Genomic DNA, 27,767 nt, shown 5'->3' with positions numbered 1-27,767 from the left:
GCCTCTGGCTTCACCGTCATTAGCTACATTGTACACCAAAGAGGAAACATCACCAGCAAGTCTAGCGTCGGCTTAACCTTCATTATGTCACAGGCTTTCCGTTTCTCTCCCAAACTCTACAATATTACTATTGTACTTGGTAGGCCAAGCAGCCCAGAGCCTGGGCATGTTGCTGTAATGTTGTTCTGGCATTCGTTCAATGGAGAATGAAAGAAAAATTCAGAGAAGCGAGGGGAGGGGGAAGTGGGTGAATTGTGTGATACTAGTAAAGACATTATGAATGCTGTGATTGAAAGTGAACAAGAGCGAGAGAGATAAAGAGACAGAGAGAAGGAGGTAGGGAGAGAAATAGTGATTGAAATTGAACTGAAATGAAAGCTGGCGTGCAGTAAAATGTTAAGGGTCAATTCAACTTGAACAGAATTTATAAAAGTCCATAAACAGTTCATTTCACACTGAACATTTTATTGTGAACATTTGTACCGCTTCAGTGCACGGTAGAAAACACCGGTGAAAAATATGATGCCAAAATAGGAGTGTAGCTCCAGCAGAACTTTCTCTAGTCTCCCACCCGAAACCCGCTATGTCCACTCTATTTTACAGTTAGTGTCTCTACACAAGGGGGGCCCCTATATTGGCAGTAATCAGAATCAAAATTGTTCAAGAGTCATCGCTGGACCCTATGACAGGGATGTCCCATCTTTATCTAAGAAGTTTCCTTATTGCGTGCAGATCACGCCCACACCATGATCTTAAATCAATCTGAATCGGATATTTTAGTGTTGGGTAACAGCAAAAGCTTGCACCCACACTGGCGCCTTTGGGATAAGGGAGTGAAATTATAAAAAATAATCAGGTGTGTTTCTCTAGCTGTTAGCATTGCTAACCTCGTAAATAATAGGAGCAGAGATGTTGTGCATGGTGTAGCTGGGACTTGCATTACAACATGATCAAATCAGCAGAACGTGGGGGAAATTTACTGCCCCCGTGAGAGAAGATTCCGGTCTCACAGTGCCCTCGACTTGCTCCTGAATCTATCGTGATGTCAAAAGGTGAGCGTTGAAACAACTTGGAACAGAGGGACCACCTACTAACCCATGTTTACGGTGCATACTGCGGGGGAATGTCTACAGGAGTGATAACATCTTTTCTTTATCATTTAGCGAGTTTTGCGTGGAGTACTGCGAACAAACTGCTCACTCCCACGATGGAGACAATGCATCTCTCTGTTTGTGTTTGGTGTCTACGCAGTAAAAATTTTAGCGTTGATTTGACTCTAACAGATTTTATATGCATCCAAGAGGGAACAAATGTATTCTTTCTGAGTCAATTTAACACTGAACATTTTACTGTCTAGCGCCAGTCATGCATTCAGTCAGGCCAAAAGCATAGAACAATATTTCAGCGCTTATGGTTGGGTTTTACATCGGATGGTTTCTGTTACGTCCAAAACACATTGTTCCAATTCAGCACCATTTCAGAAGATGATTTTCTTGAAAGAATCTTTGCATTATACTGCAGAGAATACCATGGGAGTGACTATACTCATGCACAGTTTTTCCTCAGAAAGCAAATTGATAACAAAATAAAATGTGACTACTGTGTCAAAAGTACATTCTTTTCACCCTTAGTCAAATCAGTGGTTCCCAAACCTGTTCCTGGAGATCTACTGCCATTTCAACTCTAATTTGGCACACCTGATTCTACTAATTAGCAGCTAAACAAGATCTCTAGCTGTTGAATGGTGTGTTTTGTTAGGACTGGAGTGCAAACCTACAGGGCAGTAGATCTCCAGGAGTAGGATTGTGAACCATTGCCTTAAATGTGGGAGGTAAAACTGCATTTCTATAATATAGACTATGAAATTCAAAAATGGACTGTAAAGTGGTCACATGGATGATACTATAAAATTATATTTAAATGGCATTTATGGTATTTACAACTAATATTTATCTTATCCCTACACAAACTTCTTCTTTTCCATTTCATCAACCTTTTTTTTACAAACACTGTAACATGCCCACAGACAAATATTTTGCTGGTATTTTCTAACTTTTATTCTGACACAATTAAGCACTGCAATTCTGCTTTACTGTTTCATAGATAGTAATTAAATCCAGGCCTTTAACAGGACTTAGATCTTTTAATTACTCTTGTTATGTCTTTGTGATGTTGTGCTTTATTGTGATGTACTGTTGTTATTGTGGACCATGTCTGTTATGATCACTGTCTGTTATGATACTGGTCATCTGGCATGGAAACTGGAGGCAACTAAATTGGTTGGGGAAAAGGTTGGGGTGACTGGACCTCACTTGAAACCACACACAGTGGGCAGAGGCAGTGGGGGGTGTGAAGGGCTCTGTGGTCCCTGTTTGTGCCGTGCAGAGTGTTTGGTGAAGCCGTTTCCTGCCAGCGTCCTCGCACATTTTTCTGATTTTGCGATGTTATTGGCAGCGGCCGCGATCCTGTAAACTCTGCCTGAACCCAGCAGTATGGAGTTTCATACCAGGAGCGTCATTTCCAATTAAACTTCTCTTCTCCCCTGTAGTTTTCCCCCCTTCTCCTTCTCCCTCTCTCTCTCTCTCTCTCTCTCTCTCTCTCCATTTCCCCCTCTCTGTCTCTGTCTCTCTCATTGTCATTCCTCCTCTTATGTTCTGTCTTTATTTCTCTTCTTTTTTTTGCCTGCGGTTGGAGTTTTAATCCCAATAAATGGACCCGCAATCAGGATTGTTAGGAATAATCTCTTATAATTTTAGATATGTGTAAATAATAAACATAGCTTCATCTTTTCATCATAAGAGTTCAGGAGTGCCAAAACGGTTTGGCTGTCATGATTGTCAGGGAACACTGCACATTCAGATCTGTGGGTGTACGTTTGATTGGCTCTGACGAGGGCAAGAGTAAACAAAAGCCACATGAAAGACTTTTCTTGATTGGACCACAGCCCTCATGACAAATAATGTACCTCCACTTTATCACCTAAGATGCCTCCTCATCCCCTTCCTTTGCCCGTCTGTAACCGAGTAGCTGCAGGAAACAGTACTAATGTCTGACCTCTGACCTTTGACCCCCATTCTCCCAGCAGTAGCCTCTGACTTCAAACCACTCAACGACCTTTCTGATGCACCACCTGGTCCTGGTCATGGTTCTAGTCCGGGTCCTAGATATGGCTCTGGTTCCGATCAGATTATGTTTCATCCCTACCACTTTAATAAGGAAAGTAATGCTTTGGCCGACTGTACTACCATTACCCACAAGGAGTCACAGGCTGTTTTTCAAAAACCTCTAATTATTATAAATTAGTCATTTGGAATGACGGAGATAAAGAAAGAGAGAGCGAGAGAGAACACACAAAAAAGCAGGCTAGTGCGGGAAAAACATTCTGCACAGAGGCAACAGTAGGATGCATGAGTCAGACAGATGTTTGTGATCATTAGCGATGGGATTCACCCAAGTCCAATGCTCACAAAGCACTGGAGCTGATCATCCCGGATTGAACCCTCATCAGGGACAGCAAACATGTCCATAAATCTCTGAGCAGAACGTACAGGAGGGGCTATGGGCTGAAGACAGCGGGTCATAACCCTGGGAACTGCTTCACTGGTCCAGCAGCGTGTGAGCGTGTGCACAGGTGTAGGCCAACATGCACTGCGTTCATTTGGACGGCTCTTCCGTAGTGTTGGCTTTTACGTTTCCAGCACAGGGAGTACAGAAATAAAGATATAAACACGCACACACACGCACACATACACATTCGCACATACACACACTTTTATGTGAACATAGGCATACACACACACATACAGTTCTCACATGCATATGCACACTCAGGCACACACCCACACACACACACACACCCTTTCATTTCACACCACATATGTGCATACAGACATACACACATTTATGTGTACGTGCACACACACACATGCACACACACACAGACTCCTGCAATGCTCATTAGATACTGGAGACTTGTAGTCCTCTACTACTTCATTACACCTTAAATCAAATCAGGTATCTGGAAAAGATTTAAGCTAAATAAATATCATATGCTTTTACCCTCATTCCCTTTTAATGTTAAACTCTCACCAGAGATTCAAAAGTAAAGGCCGGTTACTGAGAGAGAAAAAAGGAGCATAAAGTCCAGACATTTTTTAGAATTGGGCTGGAGGGGTATATTGACTTGGAGCTCGTTGAAAAACCTGCCAAGACATTCGACTGTGTTTTGATAGACCTTCTAATAGGATTTGGCCTGAGAATTTGAATGTTAAGCTAATTATGTCCTCCGGTTCTCCTTCCATTTGAGGTCCGTTCAATATTTAAACAAGAAGATTTGAACCCACCATCAGGCCCCCTTCCATAGGCAGCAGTTGAGAGTGTTATTGGAAAATAATATAATTTGGAGGAAAACCACACACACACACACACACACACACACACACATGCACATGCACACACACACAAGCACACATACACACGCACACACACCAGCTTCTGGATGCTTTATGGAATGTGATATTTGTGCAGAGGTTTGTAAATGTACAAAATGTGGAGCTGGATTTTTTTTTTAATGCACCACGGTCAGCCTAGCTCAATATCATGTAGCTTTTTGCAGCCTATTGTAAATATGTGCCCTGGCTTATAGGGTACACACTAAAATGTTCTGTGTTAAATAATCTCTGATGGAATAAATTTTATTCTGATGGACTCTGGGCATTCTCTGTTGGCTAACTGGTCACCCTCTACCCCCCACTCTCAGCTGGAGGCTGCTCCACTGAGATCTTTCTCATCACTGTCTCACCAGTGCTGGAATGAGTTGCGTTCTGCTATTAAAGCTGTTAAAATCCCTGGTTTTCTCCCACCATTTAACAGCAAGCCTCTTGTTTAGTTAGTACCTTGGCCTTCCAAGAAAATACCCATCCTGAGAGCCTGCCATGTTCCACAGTAGAAAGCGGCATGGCCAGCCACAGAGGAATCTGGTTTCTGTCTCTCCGTGGGCTTTATATTTACGGTCTATTCATATTTATGTTGATACACATAGACTGTGATTGGAGAATTTATCACGCATTGCCATTGTGTATTGTAGCACCTCTGTGTATTGTTGCTGGCATCACCTCTCATTTGTTCAGAATTCCTCTTGATCTCCACTGTTATTGCAATGCCTACTTTTACCTGTAACTTACCTTTATTAATTTGTAGGTGCACAGGTGATCTGGGAGTGCTCTGGGAGTCAATGTGTATAGGGGCATTCTCCACCAATCTAATGCAGGGCTGCCCAACCATGTTCCTGGAGGCCTACCGTCCTATACATTTTCATTTCAACCCTAGTTTGGCACACTTGATTCTGGTGTTGGTGGGCCAGCAGGGGGCAGTCTTCCCTCTGGTCAAATAACCCCCAATGTCCCAGTGCAGTGACGGGGACACTGTACTGTCGGGGATGCCGTCTTTCGGATGAGACGTTAAACTGAGGTCCTGACTCACTGTGGTCATTAAAGATCCCATGACACTTGTCGCAAAGAGCAGGGGGTTCCCCGGTGTCCTGGCTAAATTTCCAATCTGGCTCTCTCCAACTTGCCACCTAATCATCCCCTGATTGAATTGGCTAAAAAAAAAATGCTCTCTCCCTCTCCACCTTAGCTAATGTGTGGTGAGCGTTCTGGTGCAAAATGGCTGCCGTGCATCACCCAGGTGGGTGCTACACATTGGTCGTCGGTGAGGGGAGTTTCCACTCATCACTGTAAAGCACTTTGAGCGTTCGGAAAAGTGCTATATAAATGCAACGATTCATTCATTCATACTAATTAGCAGCTCTAGCTGTTGAATGAGATGTTCTTTATTAGGGTTGGAGTGAAAACCTGCACCTACAGAATGGTAGAACTCCAGGAACAGGGTTGGGAAGCCTTGATCTAATGGATGAAATGTAACCATGCATGATCATCATGCATTTGCAGTGAAACTGTAGGCTCTCTGAGATTTGCCACAAAGCCCAACCAAACTGTATCCCACTGTGGATACATATAGACAGAGTTCACGCACAGCCTGACCTTGTCTTCCATACCAGGTACACTGGTTGTGACCTCGAGATTTGTTAGAAGAATTTCGTTTTCAAATTCTTTGCTCCAAAGAGTGGTTTGGACTTTTTTTCTCCATCACCATAATAGTTTTCTCTGCTTTAAGTGTCACGTGTGGAACAGAAACGTTTACAGCATAACTAAAATGACGAAGACTGGAGGGGACCTGTTTCCTCTGTCTGCAGTCCACATCATTATGTGGTTTGGAGGAAATTTCCTCTGACACAAATTGATATTTGGTCTGGTAATTTATAACAATTATGCAAACTAACTCCTAAGAAATGTTGATTGAGAATTCTTGTCGGCCATTTGTATAACTGATTGGAATATGTGGTAACTGTAACCTCCAGATCCCACAAGCTTTTGGGTTCAACAGGATAATAATCTGGAAACATTTACAAACATCTACAAATTAGATGTTTGCTCATTTTCTACATGTCGCAAGATATATTTATCTTCTTATGTGACATGTAGAGACCTTTGTAATGTGAATGTGCTTTGAGCTTGAAAATTATGTTAGTATCCTAGCATCCCTCTGTAAAGCTAGCCAGATTGCTGCTGAGTTCAGATCTCTCTGACCAATGAGAATGGTTTAATTTACATGTGCTTTTGAAATGCAAACAGCAACAAGAACAGAGAGAGGGAAGCTGGAGGGGATATGGGGTGGGGGTTGATCATGTGAAGTCTCTTTTGGAGCACAGGCATTGCTAATTAAATGCTAATTATTTTCAGAGAAAACAACAAAAAGAGGATCAAATGGAAAAAAAATTCAACCTGCTTTTAATCGGTAACAGCATACAATCAATTATTAATAAAGACCAAGTGGACGTGTCAAAAAGCATTGTACAAATATAGTCTGCTTTTTATGTTCATGTTGAGAAATTGGACCATTTTTGTTACATTAGCAATTAATGCCCACTTCCTAAATTCTCATCTAAAATAATTTACTTCTACTAACAGTGCTAAGCATCTTTGTCACTGCTAAGCAATAGCATAAAATGTAATCAGAAAGACTTTGTATGACTGATGAGGACAGGGCTGAATGTTTACATCTAGTCTTTTAACATCATCTTTGGGTGGCACTGTAACGCAATATCTATTATTATTATTATTATTATTATTATTATTATTATGTGATTTTATGGTGGTGGTTAGCAAGTAGGGTTTGTATGTACATATCTATGCATGTGCATTTTTTAAAACAGGAACTAATGGGGATAGACTGCATGCTACTGAAACATTGTATTGTACATGATGGAGGTCTGCGTTTGAGTGCATATGTATGTGTATGTCTGTGTGTGTGGGGAGATGGTGGGGGGGGGGGAGGGGGCGGGTTGGCATGAAACACCAGGTCCAGCTTTATAGTTGGCTGACAGCTTGGACTTATTCAAAAAGTCATATTCATTTATTTTCTCCTTCCAGAGCTATACAACCCAAAAGGTACACCTGCAAGTATGGTTCGCAGGGATATTTGTGAAGGTCTCTGAGAATGTTTTTTTCCTTTTGTATCCCTTTCTTCTTCATCGCATTATTGATTTTCATGTGAACTGGACTGCAATGTTCCAGTCAGTTCCCATCAAAGCCTCCATGTGATTCAGGATCCAAGCATTCACTAGCTGATATCTTACCCAACACATAAATGACTGAGCCAAGCCCAAAAAAAAGACATCAAAACCATCAATCTAAGCCCTCTATATAAACTTATTTTCTTCTGCATTTTCTCCTGCTTTTTTTGTTTTCTTGCTTGGCAGGTGTCTTTTCCGTAGGATTCCTTACACCACTGTATGAGAAACACATGTTAACTTTAATATATTCTAATAAAGTTATGAAATATTCTGTGCTGCTGTTATTAAGCCGAAAACCTTTTTCCTGATGGAAGGGGGAGATCGATGCATTCTGACTTCATACACAGTAACCCACCCCCTGCCCCAAAGAAAGAAATAAATAAAAACCTCAGAAAACCCCAAGGTTTCAACCAGTCATCTCAACAGTGCGGGTGGTTCGGTAATTGGATTCAAGTTTCTCAGTTACGACAGACTGATATGGATCTGCCGGGAGCACCACTACCGACTACATCAGTCAGCCTGGAACTAGGGAAGATAACTGTGAGAGGAATACAACTGTCCCCTTTTGGGGGGGGGGGGTCCTCTGTCCTACTGTTGGGGAAATATGGTATAGACCATCTAGAGGAGGAATGATAGGCCCAGTCCTCTGGCCTGTCCCTGTCCACTGCTGTGTCCCCCCCCAACCCCGCCCCCAAAACTCACCAAAACCAGATCCAGGCTGGGGAGATTGGATCCAGATGGTCTGGGGAAATCGGTGCAGCGTTCGAGGTCGAATCACAGTCAATTGGATTCACATGGCCAGCAGTGAACAGTGGAACTTTTCTCCATTTCTTCATTCCTTCTCTCGTTTTTTCCCCCTTTCTTTTTGTCTCCTGTTGCTCATTCTCTCGCTTTTGTTTTGCCTGGTCCCGTCAACGTGAGGTTGGGGACTGCACCTCGAATTCCGAGCACAGCAGAAATCAATATAAACACGCGGTTGTCACGGTAGCACTTTACAAACCTCACCGGCTTCGCTGTGTTTTAATGCAAGACTTGGCTCTCTTGTTTTCTGTGTAATGTTTTACCCACTCTTGGGACTGTTCGAGTACTGGCAACTTAACACTGCAAAGCTGCCACATATTTAACACGGTATTGGCCCTTGATCCCGCTCTCCCCCCTCAGTCATAGAGGGGGGAGGAACAGTAGCATAGCTACTGTTGGATGATGTAAGCAAAACATAGTACAGTAAAGTTATCTCAATACATTACTTTAAACGTGTCTGAAAATAACATAAAAGTAGTTTATTGGTTACTTAATATTGATGGAAATACTTCTCTCCCCATTTATCTGACAGAGTTCTCTCTTCCTGTAAGTAATTATTTTTTGCTTTGTCTGAAAAACATAATGTTCTCTTTAGGCCAGAAAGAGGAAATCTGGACTGATATGGAAATATTGTCTCATACACAAATCTGAACATTTTGTTGTGGTCTGCCTGTTCTAGCTTCTGTGATAACAAAAAACTACATTCCCAACGCAGTGTTACTGAATTATATTTGACTACAATGAAAGCACTACAACTAACTCACTCACACATAGAAACAGTCACACATACACACATAGTTTCATACATGGAAGAAAACATCAAATTCAAATACATTAAAAAAGTGGTTATAATGGTCAGGTGAATGACACTGATGGTATTATGATGACATACTCTGTGAAATATTGATATGTGTTGATATGTATGCAGGTGGATTGGCTTCCTAAACCTTATAATCTTAATTATAATTAATGAATATAAACCTCGTAATAAACCCTATCAAAATAGGCACACCCATTCACACAGACACACACTGGCATGCACACGCAGAATTAAAATTGACATAATTATTTCACTAGATTTTATAATCTATTTTGCGCTATTTCTCTGTGATCGCTATCTGGCTTTATTTGTTGGTTGATTTTAATATTCATCCTGTGTCATGCCATTTTGGTGGTTCATGGGAGGCCACATGGGAGGGGAGTGTGGCTAGCAAAGAGTTAAACAACCCACGCATCCTTGTTTCTCTCCTTTTTCCTTTGCACTCTGATGAGCGAGGTTGGTGTGTCGGTGTGCAGTGCATTCATAAAAGCTGATCATGTCGATGTACCATTGAAATGGTTAATGTCCTGCCTCACACAAGTTATACATGTATTTTATCAGTGTATTTGATGCAAATACCACTTTTTTAATGTGACTTTTCTGTTGTAAGTTTAACGTGACATGCTAAATGGCTATCAGTTGGCACGCTAGCTGCAAACTGCAGGCTGTCGATAAGATAGCTAGCTAACTTAAACAAAGGTTAAACATGAGTTTTGTAGCATTAATATCCTGTTATGAAAATGCACCACTATAACTACACCAAATGCATTAAGAGTGGTTTATTGCGTGGTGAAGACTTTGCTTATTTTTTAAAAACCATTACTTTTTCTTTTTGCAAACAGTCTTTTATGCCTTAAAAATTGATTTTCTTTACTTTTGTGTTCATGTAGATTCAGTTATTTCTAATGTGTAAAAATATAGTGATCACATAATTTTGTAAAAGCATTGTTTAATCATTATGCATTGCTATGTACTATATCTGATGCATGTGGGTGTGTGTTTGTGTTAGCCACCCATGCTGTGTCTTTTTTTCTTCTTTGCCCTCTGAGGAGGTGGGGAAGTTCCTTTTGTAAAATCATTGCCTTACCCTTTTGCAAATATATTGTTATGCAGATGGAGGATATTAAATACCGATGCAGCTACGTCGTTGTCTGTCCTCTTATTTTTAACACAACACAAAGCAATGTGAAAATCAAGCCAGTTACACACACACACACACACACGTACGCAAGTCACTCCTCAACACCAGGTTTTCTGAATTGCACAATTGTCCTCTTCCTGACCTTTCTAGAAAGTTGGGCTCAGACTGTTTTTCTTCTCCAGTTTGGCATAACTGTCTGTGATTATCCTCCGTTTGATGTGTGACACTGTTGCATCACTTCCCTGCTGTCCCATTGACCTGCAATCTTTTTTTTATTTTCTGCTTTGTTTCACTTGTATGTAAAAAAAAAAAAAAGTCAGTAAAGACTTGACACGCGATGCCTGGAAATTTCCAACAGGAGTATCTCTTTGGTCTCTTTGTTGGGTGTCATTGCAAAGGAGTATTAGCATGATTGTGTTCAGTCGACATGCTGTGACTCCTTCAGATCATGCTGAGAGACAAGCACACAGCCTGTACTGCAGGATACATTTGTTTGGGCAGGGGGTGCAGCTTGCTGTGCTGAACTGGACTTATAGAACTGTCTACACTGTTTGCCCAATTCTCACCAAAGAAGGGCTGGTCATGTCTAACATTTGCATATAGCCACACGTTTACATCGATTGCAGCTATACTTCAGGATGACAGAAACCCTGAAATATTGTTGATGAGCATGCACAGGCACACAGTTATACTGCAATATGGTCAATAGGGGTGCTTTTTACAAACCGCTAATTTGCATTGGCTTCATAAGCCCAAATTGTATGCTATTAGATAGGGACCCTCAGACAGCTAACAATGCAAATTAAAATTGAATATGTATAAATTGTGGAATGATATTTGACCACACTGCCTCTAAATCCAGCCTCTATTCAAATTTTTGAAGAAGGACCCATGCAAGTCATGTGTATCAAATTTCATGCCACTACCACCCTAGGTGGCACTACAGCACCACTTCAAATTAGCAATTTGCACATAATTATTACAGATGTACCCTTACATCCAATACACACCAAACTTTTGTATGGATGGTATTTATATTAGGTTTGCACTCCATAGCAAAGTACCCCTCAATGTACCATGGCTCACCCTTGTTGCCTGGCCCCTGACATTGCTGCTTGCAGCTATATTTATACATACGTTTGCTCATTTCAGCTTTTGCCTTCAATTTATCTGAATCAATCATTATTATTTTGACATCTTGTGGAAGAGCCTAAGAGCTCTCTCTCTCTCCATTTAATGAATTTGACATAAATTTTTATGACAACGTGTTGTGGTTTTTTTTTTTTTTTTACATCGCCTCGTAAAAAGAGGAGTTTAGTAATTTACAGTAAAACTGAATGTAACGTTCCAATTTATTTCACTGGAAGCCATGCGGTCCCACGCGAGCTCTACATAAAGTAAGATAATATCATTTAACTTGAAGAGAGAAGGACTGGAGATCCCAGTTTCAACTGGGAGATATTGTTTCTATGGAAATCGTAGAATCAGAACACCTGCTAGAGTGAGAGTGAGAGGAGGGAGGCTTTTCCGGTTGAAGAAACAAGCATAACATTTCAGGCCTGCAGGATGGGACAGTGGGGTCCAAAAGGCCGTCTTTTGGGATAAGAACATATGCGCTCCACAGGGTGAGCCGCCGGTCTGAGGCGCTGAGCTGTTCCCTGAAGCCGAGGTGCGAGAAGTCACACGGCGGCGCCGCGGGAAATGAATTACACACTGACGCGGGTCAGCGACATTCGTGAGATCTCTCCCACATCCGTACAGCTGGTCGCTCCGCTCCGAAAGGGGGGGGGTCAAACCGGTTGCCCCGCCATGTCGCATCATCGCGCCTGGGGCGTCGGCAGGTTCACCCAGGACAAACAAGCCTCGCGGAAGCTGATTAAGCTTGGCCTCGGTCTGTTGTTTTGCGGAGGGAAGACGGGGCTGCTGGCAGACTGATGATGTCACGCTGAAAAAATTGTACGCGGAGAAAAACATTGCTCGGCTTCGTTCACCCGTAGATTTCTCAAGCTGATTGTGGGAGATAAATGTGTTAAAATGGCCGTCGCGGCCTGTGACAGCTCTAGCCGTTATTGGACAGTTGAAAATAAACTAAAACGGACAGAACGAATGAACCGAATCGAAAGAAAAACAAAACAAACACTGTGAGACTCTGACCTATAGCTAGAGATGGGTTAGGGGTACGGACAGTTGGGATTATGATCAGAGGCGAGTTATTTACAGTGAAGCGATGATTGTGCTGATGCAGAAGCCAATAAATGTTTACCCTTCCTGATTCCAAGGCCTGAAGGACCGCACAATAAAACCAAGAGGTTTCTGCTCTCTCTGGAATGTCCTGCGTAGCATCCCAGCAGAATGTAGCCTTCGCCGTTTTTCATGTCTTCTTGATCCGTCAACAACTACTAGTTGTGGTCTGTTTGTGCCAGATGTTTTGAGAAATTGTTTCCGAGAGCGTACATCCTGTTTGCGTGCTTTTGATTAAAAAATAAATAAATATATTTTGTGCACATGTACCATACAATGGCTCAGATTATTCTGGAGTTTGCCCAATCTGATTGTTTTTTAAACAGATACAAGGGATCAGGCTTTGTAGTGAGGGGCAGTGATTGCAATTAGGACTACCCCCGGAACAAAACGGGTTTAGTTTCAGGTTTTGCGGATCATCGTTCTAACTTTGATGTGTAAATCCCCTCCCTTCCAGCTCCCACTTTCCTCATTATAAGAAATCCTGTTACCATTTTCATATTTTTCTCTTAAAAAAAAATATGCAAACACCATGTATTCCTAAAGCTTGTGTTATCATGACCATAGAAGACACATATAGACAGACAGACGGAGAAAGAGAAAGAGAGGGAAAGAGACAGAGAGAGGTAAAGGAATGTGAGATGGATCTGAAAGTAATTAGGAAGTTGCGCAGTTTTGGTTTATTCATGTCGTCTTCGTGCCCGAGGGGGTTTACATGTCGAGAAGCCACTGTGAAGCTCCAAGCCGGGGATTTCTCAGAGCGACTGAACCAGGGACAAGGAGACAGACAGACGGGGTGGGGGGGTGGGGGGGGGGGGGGGGGGGGGGGCAGGGGGGCAGGGGGGGCTGTGGGATTTCACTCCGCCAACTGAAGATCGCGGCCGTGCCACTTCAGTGAAGACTCCGAGATCAGTCCCCTTGACTGTCCCTGTTCCATCCATCGGTTCGTCTTTAATTATCGGGAAACATTCCAAAGCACGATCCTGCTTTTTTCTTCTTCTGTTGTTTTTTTTTTGGTTTCAGGAGGCGACAGGAGGAAGCGGCCCACTTTAAAGCATGCGATGGAGTCGTCATCACAGTGACCGCAAATAAGTGACAGACACGACCGCAGTCAAGTCCGCCGCCCCCCGGGCTCAGCTTCAGAGGGGGAAAAGCGCTGAATCACTTCATGCAGCGACAGGGCTCCCTTGAAGCCAATCAGAACCGTGCGTTCGATCAGCGTCCTGATTTACATGGCTCCCTCCCCCCAGAAACTGCAGCGGGACATTACACATCTTTCAGTCTTTCCCACAACAACTGAAGTGGCTTTGGCAGCCTTCGCTCGTTCTTTCTCCCTCGTTTGTTTACATGAGTTCTGTCATGTGAACCGCTTTTGGACTATTTTAGATTTTTTGTTTAATTTTGATCTTTTGCTTTTTGTTTTGTTTTTTTAGTTGAAAAAGGCTGACTGCAGCACAAAGCAAAAAATGGCAGATATTTTTTTTGTAGTGAATTCAGGTCAAATCGATGTGACAAAACTCAATATACGAAACCCCGATTCGCTCGAGAACTCTCTCTCTGTAAATTAATATTTTCCATTTTTTAGACATGTGCATCATCTAAGATGGTTTTCAACTGAAATAAGTCTGTACTCTTGAGGCTGGCTCAGTTATAAACAAAAAATTCACTCGTTTATCATGCTTTTTTTTCTCATATTTTCCTTTAATGACAATCAAATGTCTTGCTTCGTTCCAAGGGCCAGAACTAGGCGATGTGATTCATTTTGTCAGTCTGAGAGCCATGCAGATGAGCTCCGCCAGAGAAATAACCCGGGAGCATGATGGGAACTCTCCTCTTCATGAACCGTCAAACAGACATGTAGCAAACAACACCACGTGGAATTAACTACAAAGTCACACCCACAAACTGTCCAATAAGCAGATCCATTGCAAATAGCCGCCTGTTGGTATTTGTGATGTACCCTCCAACAACAACCAGTGTTGAAAACCATTTAATAACAAAAGCTTAACTATTATTTATTGTTATTTAGTTAAATAAACATATTCTTATTTACATGCTTTTGGGATTCCTTATTTAATAGTATTTGTGTTAGTCCAAAATAATTAATTAAAATCTTGATTGAATGTGTCAAGTCATAAAGATAAAATGCGAAAAGCTGAAAAAACAATTCACATTAAAATAAATATATCATATTTGGCCCCTTCTTTAAAATGACTATTCTAATGAATAACAATTGAAAGCAAATTTTAAGGCACTAAAGAACTTGTGTCACAATGTCTCTCCTGTTGCAAAGAAGGAATCGAAAAAGCTCCAAATGCAGTAAAATATAACACATTTTACACAGAAACTGTTTGTTAGAGTGCGAATAAACAGCACACACTGTGCTAAATTTGAGTCTGTTTTCAATCTGTTGTTCAGGCCTTTCAGAAAAAATTCTGAACTCTAGGATTTAGCCTGTTCAAATTAGGGGAGGCTCCAAACTTAAACTGTGTTTTGAACTGTAAGGTCATTCCTGTGATATCACTCGGTTCACGTAGAGGGTCACTTGTCACATGGGTTAGATCTGGGTGAGACCACCAACCACAGCGCCATCAGTGGCATTTTCAGCCACCCAGGCAGGCTAGGAGTGTGAATCCAAAAAAAGATTTTCCCAGGAAATGTAGAATTAGTCCAGGAATATATACACCATTAAGACACAAATGAAGGTGAGAACTAAAATAAGAGGTGCTATAGACATTCTTGAAAGTCAATGAAACATCCCAGAAGCCCTCACAGAAGTTCATAAAAGGTTGTAAAACAGTAGTTTTCAGTAGTAACGGGTCAGATGATGATAATATGGGTCACAGAATCAGACTGACCCTGAAAAGTGCTGAACTATACCGTGAACTCACCCATCCCCCCCCCCCCCCCCCCCCCCCCCCAAATTCTCTCCTCAGCCCTCTTCCCTCCTACCTTCCTGCACTTGTCACAGGGTTCACCGAGGGACTCAGAATGACCCTGACACCTGTGGGGGCGGGGGTGGGGTTGGGGAGTGCCATGAGAGTAGAGAAACGTAGCCTGAACCCCCAAACCCTGCCTGCTGTAACCCTGCCCCCACCCCTCCACCCCTCTCCCACACCGAAACGAGATAAATCGTCCCCAACAGAGTCGTCTTGCTCCGGCTTTTAACACCACTACATCTGTAGCAGGAAATCTGTGAGTTTAACCTTACAAGCACGCTGGGATCACCTAAACCCTCAGCCACCCCCACCAGGGAGAGATAAATCTCTTTCTCACCTCCACCAGCGCACACTCTCCACCCCTCAGCTCCCCCCCCACCAGCCAACCCGGTCATGACAGGATAGAGGTCAAAAGTCCATGGCGGGCAGGGGTGGGCGGCCATCATTCAAGTCTTCCAAAAGGCCGGGCGCATATCCCAGGGACCTCCAAGGATCTACAAGCCCGACCTACCAACAGTCACTGCAGCATGCGTACTGAATCACACACATACCTACACACACACACACACACACGCACACGCACACACCCTCACACACTTACACACACACACACACACACACTGCCAATCTCACACAGATGCACGCACATGCACACGCCCACACACACATGCCCACACATGCACACACACACGCACACACACCACACACACACACGCGCACACATGCACACACACCACACACACACACACACACACATGCACACACGCACACACACACACACGCACACACACACCACACACACACACGACACGCACACACATGCACACACACCACACACACTCACACACCACACACACACACGCGTATACGCGTCCCTCCCTCCGAGCTGATGAGTAAGTTGTGTAATAATAAGCACACAGGCGCGCGAGCGGCACCGAGGGGCCGCAGCAGGTTTCCCAGGGAGAGTGGCAAAGTGCCGCTCCGACGCGGTTCGCTGAAATCCGCTCAGCTGAACTTCCGCTTTCAGCTTTCCATCCGCCGAAGAGGCGAATAAACCATTACCGCCAACGCCCGCATGGAGCCGACTCCTCTTTTTTTCCCCCTCTCTTTTTTTTCGACCTGCAACAAACTGCCCTGTTTTTGAATCGTAGGCGGTGTGTTCCCAAGCTGCGGGTTGGAACCTGTGGGTGGTTGAGGTGGATGGCAAATAAAACATGAAAAAACTAAACCCACTGTACATCGTACATACGTCAGCCTTCACACCACTTAAATTAAATACAGCCCCAGCCACGAGCGTTGTACACACAATTGTTTTGACATGTGCTAGAATCAATTGAAAAAAACTAAAAAGCAATTCCGTATCTGAACATATGTTATGTTTCATTTTATGCAGTGGTGGGTCACAGAGAACGTACGTGCTCATGAACAGGGGTCCGGGGTGAACTGGAAAGTTTGGGAACCTCTGGCACACGGCCAAGACAAACGAATGATGGCGCAGAACATAGTGAGATGAGAAAGTGCGAGCACTGCATTAAAGATGCTCTCAGTCACGGCAAAGCTATTCAACAGTATACACTACAGTAAACACGGTACACTGTTTGGTGATAAATCAACGCTAGGCTATTAGAATTTCTTTGAGTCCCAATAAGAAACACATCTTACTCGCATTTTTGTCAGAAACATGTTACTGTACGTTGAAGATACAGTAACACGTAATTGTAAGCTTGTATTAAATATGACTTTGAAAATGAAGAAGGCAATATTAATTTCCTCCATTACTGTACCATCTGATTGTATTTTGACAGCGTGTATTGGATATTACCCATACTGGCCTGTGGTAAACATGGGACTTTTAATTATTAATATCCAAATAAAAATGAAAAAACCATGTGGTCTGAAATGATACTGAAATTCTGGGCCAAATACTAAAGATGTCACACTGCAGTAGGCTTGAGGTACAGATGCTCGATCTTACCTGAGCCTGATACTGTGGTGTGATTGGTGCAGTGAGTCAGACCACAACTGTTTCTTCAATGTGTCTGACTGTCTGTGTCTACAACTCTTCTTTTAAAATGGTACTGATTCCTAAATTGTGGTTGAACCTACACCTTCGTTAAACCTTTGGTATTTTTTTATAGCAAAGGCAAATATTTAACAATTTAGTTGTTTCATTTAATTGTTTAAACTATACTTTATACTTTTAATTTAATCCGTTTTGCTTCTAGCATTTTGACCAAGTTTAACGTTTGCTAGCTTGCTAACTTACCTGCTTTCTCTGAGTCGACATAGTGAATGTAACGTCTGACAGGTACCGGTCATATGGGAACCGGTGTCATACTGGTACCCGTTTTCAGAACCCATCCTAGTTAAAGTATATATGATTCGGTCTCGTTTTCTTGGACCGTCTCAGTTTCTGACTCAATGCTTCTGTTCTGAATTGCCCCATCCCTCTTCTCCCCTGTAAAGGAAGTCATGGCCACCCTCCTGAGTCTTCATGTTTTGCTGTTTTGACACACTGTCCCCTTCCTGACCTCTGTCATTGCTGAACCTTCCCAGCTCTCTCACCTTTCTGTTGACTCTTCCACGGAGTCAGTTTCCTAACCTCTGGTCACAGTGCACCATGTCCCTTTGCCAACCTTTGTCCCGTTCCTGTCCTTCTCCCCCTCTCCCCCTGAAATCTTGTGTTCTTTTCCGATTGTTTCTTTTTTCAGCAGGCCAACAATAACCATGTTCACATGATGTCTGCCAGACTTCAAACAAACACGCTTGAGTTTGCCCAGTGCAAGGGGCAAGCTCAGAGAAGCATGCTACTCTCTCACCGTCTGACCCTTGGTAACCCCAAACAAGGACCCCAAGTCAAGCGTGACCGTAATCGACTCCAGTTGTGGCATGTTTCTTTTTGTTTCTCCTATAAAATATTTACCAAAAAAGCCTCCGGGAAACTTATATCTTGGTTTCCTTTGGCTGTCCTCTCCCCTTTCATTCGCACAGGGGAGTTCAGAAAACAAAAACAGACCTGAAAGGTGTAAGATAATGTCACTGGCAGAGCGAACGCCCCCGCCCTTATCAGAGAGAGCAGTGATAACACTGCCTGTAATCAGATTTTCAGGAAGCACACTGTGGGTTGTTTATGTCTTGTTTGAAATACACCATCTTAGTTTGATGCCAGGGCCACCATTGATTTACAAAGGCACATTCGTTAAACCACGATGCTTTTTCAGGGAAGCTGTTTTGACAGAGACATCACAATACATACGTAGGGCAGTAGTAGTTATATCAAATTCCACAACGTTTTTGAACCGTGTATGTGCATTTATACACTGCTCACTGGATATCTACATAAATATGACATTTTCTTCCATGCTGGTAAACAGAACTCATCAGTTTATCCAGTGAAATTCTGTCATTTTTCCTTATTCTGCACAAATTCAGTTGGTAGCATAAAGCGGAAGTTAATTTTGTGAAGATGGCAAATTCAGATATCACCAGTAAAAATGCTACTTATCCATACTGCCCAGAGATGAAAACTGGTGTGAAGGTCAGTTTTCCATCGAAATGGAGTGGTCAAACTGAAACCATACAGGAGTACTCTCATGTATGTGTGGGCTGCAGGGATGGCAAGTAACGCCCTACCTGCTTTTGTGACCTGGTTCTGTTGACAAGGCATGAAAATTCACCTCTGATTGGCCTGATAGCACAGAGTGGGTGAGACAGCACACATAGTGATGCAGGATGCTATCTGCTACCTGCTCTCCCTGCAACTCTGATGGGATCTCCTCTAGGGTTATCAGCCTGGGTGCTCAGTGGCCACACAGGAGCATTGTGTCGAGCTGGAAATGATGTCATCTGCCATGCCAGTAAACCGTGTAAATTGCGCTTTTTTATGGCAGCAATCAAACTGTGAGTTTTCCATTATTTTCTAGGCCCCAACTTTAGGCTGCCACTGCCTTGTAACTCTATCATAAATGTCATGACAGCTGTTATGAAAATTGTCATGACAGCACCATCTTTTGACCAATTTCATGACACTGTTTTACTTTATGCAGCATTATACATGTGATTCAGTAATATTCTGAATGAAGATCTGAACCAGTGAGACCACGGAAATTACTTTACTGTGTAGCTGTAAAGACACAAACCCACACATGCGCGCATGCACACACACAAACATAAAAATGCCAAACAGTTTGAGTCTCTGGAGGTCACAGTGGTAACTCTGATAATACTGCCCCACAACATTGGAGTGGATCTGCTAGATGTAGACCAGAGGCAGCTACACTCATGGAGACTCAAGCTCATACAATATATATGCTGAATATACACTGTCACTGTCAATCACACACACACACACACGCGCGCACACATACACGCACACACACACAAACAAAACATAGACCCACATGTACATGTGCACATGCGCCACACACAAAGCAATATCAACTTTCATTTGGATTCCACTGAATTACTGAGAAGGCAGAAGACCACAAAATGAGCAGATGTAATGCAAGGACAGGACTGATGCTGATCTCCATCTTTTTTTCAGTGCCTCACAGTCGACTGTGAAGTTTGCTGACTGGCCCCCCCGGAGGCCCAAGAAACAGTCCATTTTCATCCACGTCAAAGTAAACTTAGGGACCCATTAGTATATCAGGACAGCGAACATACAGTATAGTTTACATTTAATGTACTTTAATAATGATCCCCTATCTCTGTAAAGAATCTCAGGCTGTCTGTGATGTGACCTTTTGAACCTTTTATGGCAGAGTGAAGCTCGGCTCTCTTTACGGTCTGAGAACTGGGTCCCATTACCGAGATCTACTCTGTATTCATGAAACAGCGAACTGTGTCACAAACATGAGAGGTTCTGGGGTTACCCCAGCTCTTTTTGGGTAACCCCAGCTGTCCTTACCTCCAAGCAAGAGCTACATAAAATAGGGATCATCTTCACTGTGCTGCGTCATGGTACTGTATGTTGGCCAGGACCTGTTTATTACATGTATTGGCTTACTCATAAACCAGAATATGAAATGTTTAATACTCCATATGTACAGTATGCACAAACACACACACACACACACACACACAGACATATTTGACCATAGAAACATTGATTCTATAAACTAGACTAGGTCCAAAGCTATGGTCTTCTCTGGTTGTCTCCTGTATTAATGCAACACATAGAAAGTGAAGCTAGATTAATAGTTTTCGACGCATCTTTCATATGGATTGCACATGCAAGGATATGGATGCTAACATATTTGGCCTCATCCCTTTGGGCAGAACATGAAACAGGACAGTAAGTACAGAGAGGTTTTATTTTGTTTTTTGTTTGTTTATAAACTGCCTCCCCCCCCCAGTAGTGTGTATTTGCGTGTTGAGGCTGAGGCTAATATTCTGTGTACAAAAACGTGTGCAACGTGTACAACGTTCGTTGTACAAAAACGCATGAATTGGCCCCTCTGTTTATGTCAGGCAAACAAATCATTAAAAAGGCATTTCTTGGGAAGTCTGACAAAGGCTGCAGAACAAACAGATGGCGGGTTTGCGTAAACAGGCCGATTTAGAGCAGGCAGGACAGCACCAGCCTCTGCAGGGCACGGGGGCGTTGGGAATATGGAGTGCGGTTGTGATGCAGTCAGACTGCTGCGGCAGGGACAGGATGTCCCGTAGCAGATCAACCGAAAACCCACCCTGTCTGAGGCCCTTGGGAGTATGGTGGTGTTCCTCTGCTGTGCTCAGACTCAACACAACAACATCTCTGCTCTTTCATCAGGGGTGTCTCCACCTCACGTCGCCCTGCTTATGGTTTAAATCTTGTATCTCTATGGTCACTGCCTGATGTTGCCCTGGTTATAGTTTAACTCCTTTGTCTCTATGGTCACTGCCTCATGTTGCCCTGGTTATGGTTTAACTCCTCTGTCTCTATGGTCACCGCTTTATGTTGCCCTGGTTACGGTTTAACTGTACTATTTCTATGGTGACTGCCTCACGTTGCCCTGGTTGCAGTTTCTATCGCAGGCCACTGAAGCCTACTCTATTGGGTGCAGTTTTATTTAACAAGCACGGAAAGCCCCATGGTGGGATTTGAACCCACAATCGCAGGGCGGACTCCCATCTGATCTGATTCAGCTTGATGTCTACCTATATTCATTCATTCATCCAATAATTATTTAATTTGCTAATTAATTCAATCATTCATGTACCTATCGTTGAGTTGCAGTTGCATTCTGGGACATGGAATAGTCAGCTGCTGCACGCTCTCACTGTATTGCTCCTTCTTTGTGGTGCTCCTATAATCCACTCCAGAGCCAGTGGATCAGTCAGTCTGACCAGGTGACCATATTAGAGGCAGGACTAAAACAATGTGTATGTTTTCGTAACATCAACAGCGGGTAACCCTAGGAATTCAGTGAATAGACTGTCACTTCCTGTTGGTAGTCTGCTTCTGGCACTGCTTTTCCACATCCTATTCCTCTCTATAGTCCTCCAGGAAATTATGGCGATATATATTTTCCTCTACATATTTAGGGAAATAATTTTTTCTTTTGTAAAAGAAAAAGGCAACATAGCAATTTAAAGAATTGATACACTTCTTCCGATTATTGTGATGGTTGGCCTTTACAGACAATGCTAACGTATTTTCCCTCTATAGTAAAGTATACTGACGGTTTTGAATCAGTCAGCTGTTAACCAAGCATCAGGATCATGTGGTTAAAAGTGTGCTGAGCGCTAGCTGTCTTTATGAATGAAGGAAGTGAGCCGTGTGACAGAGATTAAGCTCAAAGACAACACGTTGAGGAGAGCTGTCCAAGGTGCTGATCTCTCTCACACACAGGTTGGATGAGAACAGAAACAGAGATTTTTTTACACAAACCACAGTCACACTTTTAAAATTCACAGGCACTCACGCAATGCATACAAGCTGATAAACGTGTGAAAGCGGGTGTATTTGAACCCTTTATTTCATTTTCATAAGATCTGTAAAGGAGTAAAGATCACCTCATTGCTGTGTTACCACAATCAAAGAACTCAGTTTTCAGTAGTCCGGATCATCTTCAATCCTCCCTCTTTTGAATGAGTGGACTACATGAAAAGAGGCAGATGGAGAATGTAATGTAACGTAACACGGGCACTTTGATTTCAATGGTAGCGCACCATTAAGCCGAAGTGTGAATCAGAACGCTGCTACGACCTTAGCTTCCTTCCCAATGCTGTTTTCACAGCTGGGTGAAATGTGTGTAGTGTGCTGACGCTTTCGAGAAAAGAAGGAAAAAAGAGAAAGAAAACTGCTTAACAGTTATTCCTTTGTTTCTTTGGGGGGCCCCTTCTCATTTCACAATAACAAAATGATGGAAACCCTGTTTGCTCGCTCTCTGTTTGAAGTGAGGGAACAACAGATCCAGCACTTTGAGGGAGGCACTGGAATGACCCGCATACAGGGAACATTGTCATCAATCAGATTGCAGTGTCGATCCAGGAGGAAAACGTGTGTTTGTGTATGTTGTGTGTTTGCGTCTTTGCCTGCTTGCGTGCGTAAATATGAATATTTTTGTGTGAATGTGTTTGTGTGTGTACTATATGTGTTTACATATGTCCATGTGTCTATCTGTTTGTGTGTGTATGTCTGTGTCTTTGTGTGTGTGTGTGTGTGTGGGTGTGCGTGAGTGTGTCTGTGTGTCTGTGTGTGTTTGTGCGCACACACTGATATCTCTGTGTATATGCATCAGTCTGTTTTTATATGTGCCATTATGCGTTTTTGTCATTAAATCTGACGTTTCAGATGGAGACTAGTTTTACTTCTCTGCTTTCATTCAGTTAATATCGCCTCTTTTTTCACATTGGAGTGCTATGAAGCTCCTTTCAGTATTCAAAGGCGTAGCTGATGGATACAAGCCCATCTCTCCCTGTTTACTTCTGCCTCCACCCCCTTCTCATAACTCTCCCCATCATTATTTTAATAGTACCATTAACGGAACCTAAAATAATTCTGCTTCGTCCCAAACTAGCGCTCGCCCCATTGGATCCGGAGGTGAGTCATGTTGTCCACCTCTGGCTGCCCCGCACCCCCAAAACGAGGCCCTCTCGTACCTCTATCCCGAAGCCAAGAGGAGTTAGTGTTCCCGCTTCCGCCTTTGGATCCGGGTGCCTGCGTGACACCCGCACCGGAGCTCAACGCGCCTCCAGGAGCTCGTTCTCACCACTCGCCCCGTGCACGACACCCCCGGGGTGAGTCAGAGGGCCCAACCTTCGCTTGCCCCCGTGTTAGCTCTGGACCAAGGTTCCCGCTCTCTCCGGTCGCCCCCAGCTCTGTCAGAGTTCCCACACTGCCTTCCAGACCCGTACACTCACCCGCATGCGAGCCATGTTTACCCAGCCCTTCCCAGTAAAATAAGCACTGCCTTCTCACTCATGGCCGGGGAAGAAGAAGAAGAAGAAGAAAAAGAAGAGAAAAAAACAGCCTGTGAGATTACTGTTTGGGAGCACTGACTGAAACCACACATGGAGGCACTTCTCCACTCTGGGCCTGCTTCAAGGTCACTGTTCATTGTCCTCCCTCCAGAACCTTCCTTCTTTCCCAGTTTTCCTTGCGTTTTGTGATGGCGAGGGCAAACCACAGCATAGTTCCCTCGCTGCCTCACCGCGTTAGGCGGAAAGGTTGGCAATAAAGCTGGGGGCTCAAACAGGCCGGTTCGGGCCTGTGCTGACTAATCGATGACTTAACGCGATAATTGTTTGGATAGCCGTGCGATGCGCGGCCAAGAACGGGACTGAAATGTTCAGTTCAGTTTGGATGGAAATAAACTACGCAGATGAATCACACGACATCAACAAGTTTTAGGAGAGAAGCAGTGCAGTCCATGGTCAGATGCAATGTACCTTTAGTCCTTTCATTTTATGGATTTCCGAGTGTGCCAATGCACCGAGTCATCTGCTTATTCTAGTGGTAGGAGGAATTATCCTTACTCAATATGAAATTAACATGGGGATAACCCGAAAGACTACACCATATAATGAAATGTAAAAAAGGAGTAAAAGGTAATAATAATAATAATAATTAGTATCATTATAATTATGACAATACTAATAATTTATTATGTTTTTTAAAATGTGTTAAATAATATTATTTTGATCTCTGTTAATGTGTATCACTAAAAACCACCTGCCAAATCATGCCATGTTTATCAGATTTCACAAACTGTAATAAAAATAAAACGCAGAAGAACTCGCGGTATTAACACCTTAGATTAGTGTGCCTTTAACTCAGGCCAAAGCAGTAGACGGCCCCTCGGCTGCTTGTTTCCGAGCGGAGAGGCGGCCTGCGTCTCCGCGGGGCGGTTTCCCGTAACAGGTAGCCCGAGGCGTCGATCGCGGGGCCGAGCGGGCGGTCCTGACTGATGCCATGAGCTCACGCTTCGGGGGGCCCCCCGTGAGTCAGAGCAGGGCCGAGCGACTGAAACCCGACCCGGCCCGGCCCCGGCGCGGGACCCGGCTGGCTCGGGCCCGCTGGGGCTCTTTACCTCGTATTGACCCGAGCCCGATCCCCGCCCCGGCTGACCGGGAGCGCTTAATGACCCGGCGGTAAGTGCAGACGTATCGGGTGGAGCCGCCGGGGGAACTGGCTCTCTCCAGCCCCGGCGTGCTTTCGCATTAACTATGAATGAACCGTGCTTTTTTTTTTCTCCCTTTTTTTTAGGATGAATAATGCTCCTAGTGTAATTGTGCCTTGAACCTTTCTGTGTGAATGAACAGCCATAAACAGGAACACACCGGTAAGGCCAACATTGGGACGAGAGCTTTAGTTAGCAAATTATGGGGAGATTCACATTCTGACTTCGTCCCAAGGCAAACATTTTCTGCTCCCTGTGATGAGAAATTGACTGTTTTTTCCTTGCTGCTGTTTGTTAGATATTTCACCTAATTTCAAACCTAATTTCACCATGAGACTAATTTATAGTGTAAGTTTTGTTCCCTGTTTGAGAACAGGGGAGTGTGTATGTACAATACACTGGCCCACTGCAATGGCGGCATTGGGAAGAGGGAACATTTCAGCCAATGAGAATGCAGGTACTGCTTGGAGCAATGAATGTGTCATTTATGTAGGTGCCTATCTATTATTTTATATTCTCATCTCATTTGCATCGCTGTGAATGTTGTTCCTCATGTTAAAGGGTAACATTAGAACTAGATAGAGTGCTCCTGTGCTCTACAAACCCACCCTGGTACACTGTCCCCAGTGTGTGTCAACCACTAGCTCCTTAAGCTGATCAAATGCATAAAACTGCATTATTTAAAACCCTGTTATACTGCCAGTGGACAATAAAAAAAACTTTACGTAAAAATGGTGATTCGCAAACGCACGTAATACTGCCTGTGAAAAACTTATGTCCGCTGATGGTGATATGATGAACTGCTCAGAACTGTTGCTGGAATGGGATGCTGGCCACCCTGGGCCCTGGGGCTCTGAGAGCACAGTGGAGACCAATGTTCTGATTAAAACCAACACACTATTTATAGCCACCAATGTTTTTTTTTTTCCAGCTCAAAGGTTTTCTGTGCAGAGGCACTGTTTATGAGGCATTTTTGTGTTATCATTCACACACAGTCTTAATCAGTCCTATCTGAGTTGCTGAGATACACAGTGGATTTGTTTGGGCACTGGGTTCACAGCTCTAGGGCCTGTTTTTTTGGCGTAGTCGGCACTTACAATGACTGCCAGCATATCAAGCTAAAGGCTGCCATGGCTTACCACGTCCACACTCTGATCTTGCAGCAGTCCCTCGCTTAAGTTTCTTCTCCCGTCATTTTTCTGCCCCACCTTTGTGTTTTTTGGCAGTTAAATTTTTCTCCATCTTTCTTCTGCCTCAAAAACCTCTGTCTCTTAAACTCCGGTTAAGAGCTAGGTCTGGGGCAGTGTGGGCCACTCACAACATGTCTCTCTGTCTCTGATCACTTTCTCTCTCGCGTTCTCTGCATGATGTGATGGAACACCGTAGTAGTATTGCTGTCCATGTTAATGGGGAGGATTAAGCACATAGGCAGAAAATTACTTTTGCAATACTAAATCTGCCACTAAGAGTTTCTATGCGTATGAGAGAAGTATCTTAACAAAGCAACATCTTTCAAAAACTGGAATTGGAGTAAGGCTTGTATGTGGTTTATGTGGCTGCTATACAAATAAATCTTCCAATTTTATATGAAGTTTTAAAAGAAAAGACATTTTAACAATTTGACAAGCTTATGAATTAGTTTATGAATTGGTGAGATGTGTTTTTGCTCTAACAGACTATTTGAAACCACATTGTGCAGTACTCGGCAGTAAATAAATAAATAAATAAATGAACAAACGGTGGACTACTCCAGTATGTAAATGTTTTAACATACAGTATGTTGAACTGCAGTGCTACAAAATAATAATCTTCTGTTGTGAATTGTGGATCATCAATTTGCACACAGCATTATTTACTCCCATTTATTACCAACCCCTGTTTGTACATATGAGAAAGCAGACACCTCCTGATTCAAGGGGACTTTGAGCTTTGTACAGACAGAATTGCTTGGCTGGCATACAGCCCCGGCGAATACCAAATCAAAACTTTGCACCCACCCTATAATTTCAGATTACAAGGTTGGTGCTTGATGACAGCTTTCAGTCTGCCGAACACAAATTGCTCCAGCCCGTGAGAGAAGCCGCTGGAAAAGCAAGAATGTAACTGGCTATTTGTGGCTGGGTCAGAGTTTGATGAAGTTATGGATGAACTATGTGCTAATGTGCTGTGTGCATGCGCCCGCATGCATGCGTCCGCATGTTTGCGTGTGTAACAGTGACTGACAGTGTACGCAGATGTGACAGCTCACGCATTTACATGCGTGTTGCGTTCTGTCAGCGCCTGTGTTTTTCCAATTTGTTTTTTTGGACAAGCATTTGCTTATGGAACAGAGAGCAAATTTTTCTGTTGGAATTATGAGTGATTGCTTTATAATCTCACTCAAGCATCAACGTCCGCGCGACAGTTTCTCTTGGACACTTTGATTTTATTCCTTCCATGTTTCGCAACGTTAGTCATATCGATGGCGGCGATTCCGGAAACTGCTAATGAGACTTCCCAAGACCACTGGGCTGTTTTCACTCTGAGCTATATCCGGGAATTGCACCATTTGAAGGGTGTTTGGAGAGTTGCGGGAACGGGG

The sequence above is a fragment of the Anguilla anguilla genome, chromosome 7 (assembly GCF_013347855.1).
Source record: "Anguilla anguilla isolate fAngAng1 chromosome 7, fAngAng1.pri, whole genome shotgun sequence".
Classification (NCBI taxonomy): domain Eukaryota; kingdom Metazoa; phylum Chordata; class Actinopteri; order Anguilliformes; family Anguillidae; genus Anguilla; species Anguilla anguilla.
The sequence above is the reverse complement of the archived record's forward strand: the minus strand, read 5'-3'. Positions refer to the sequence as shown.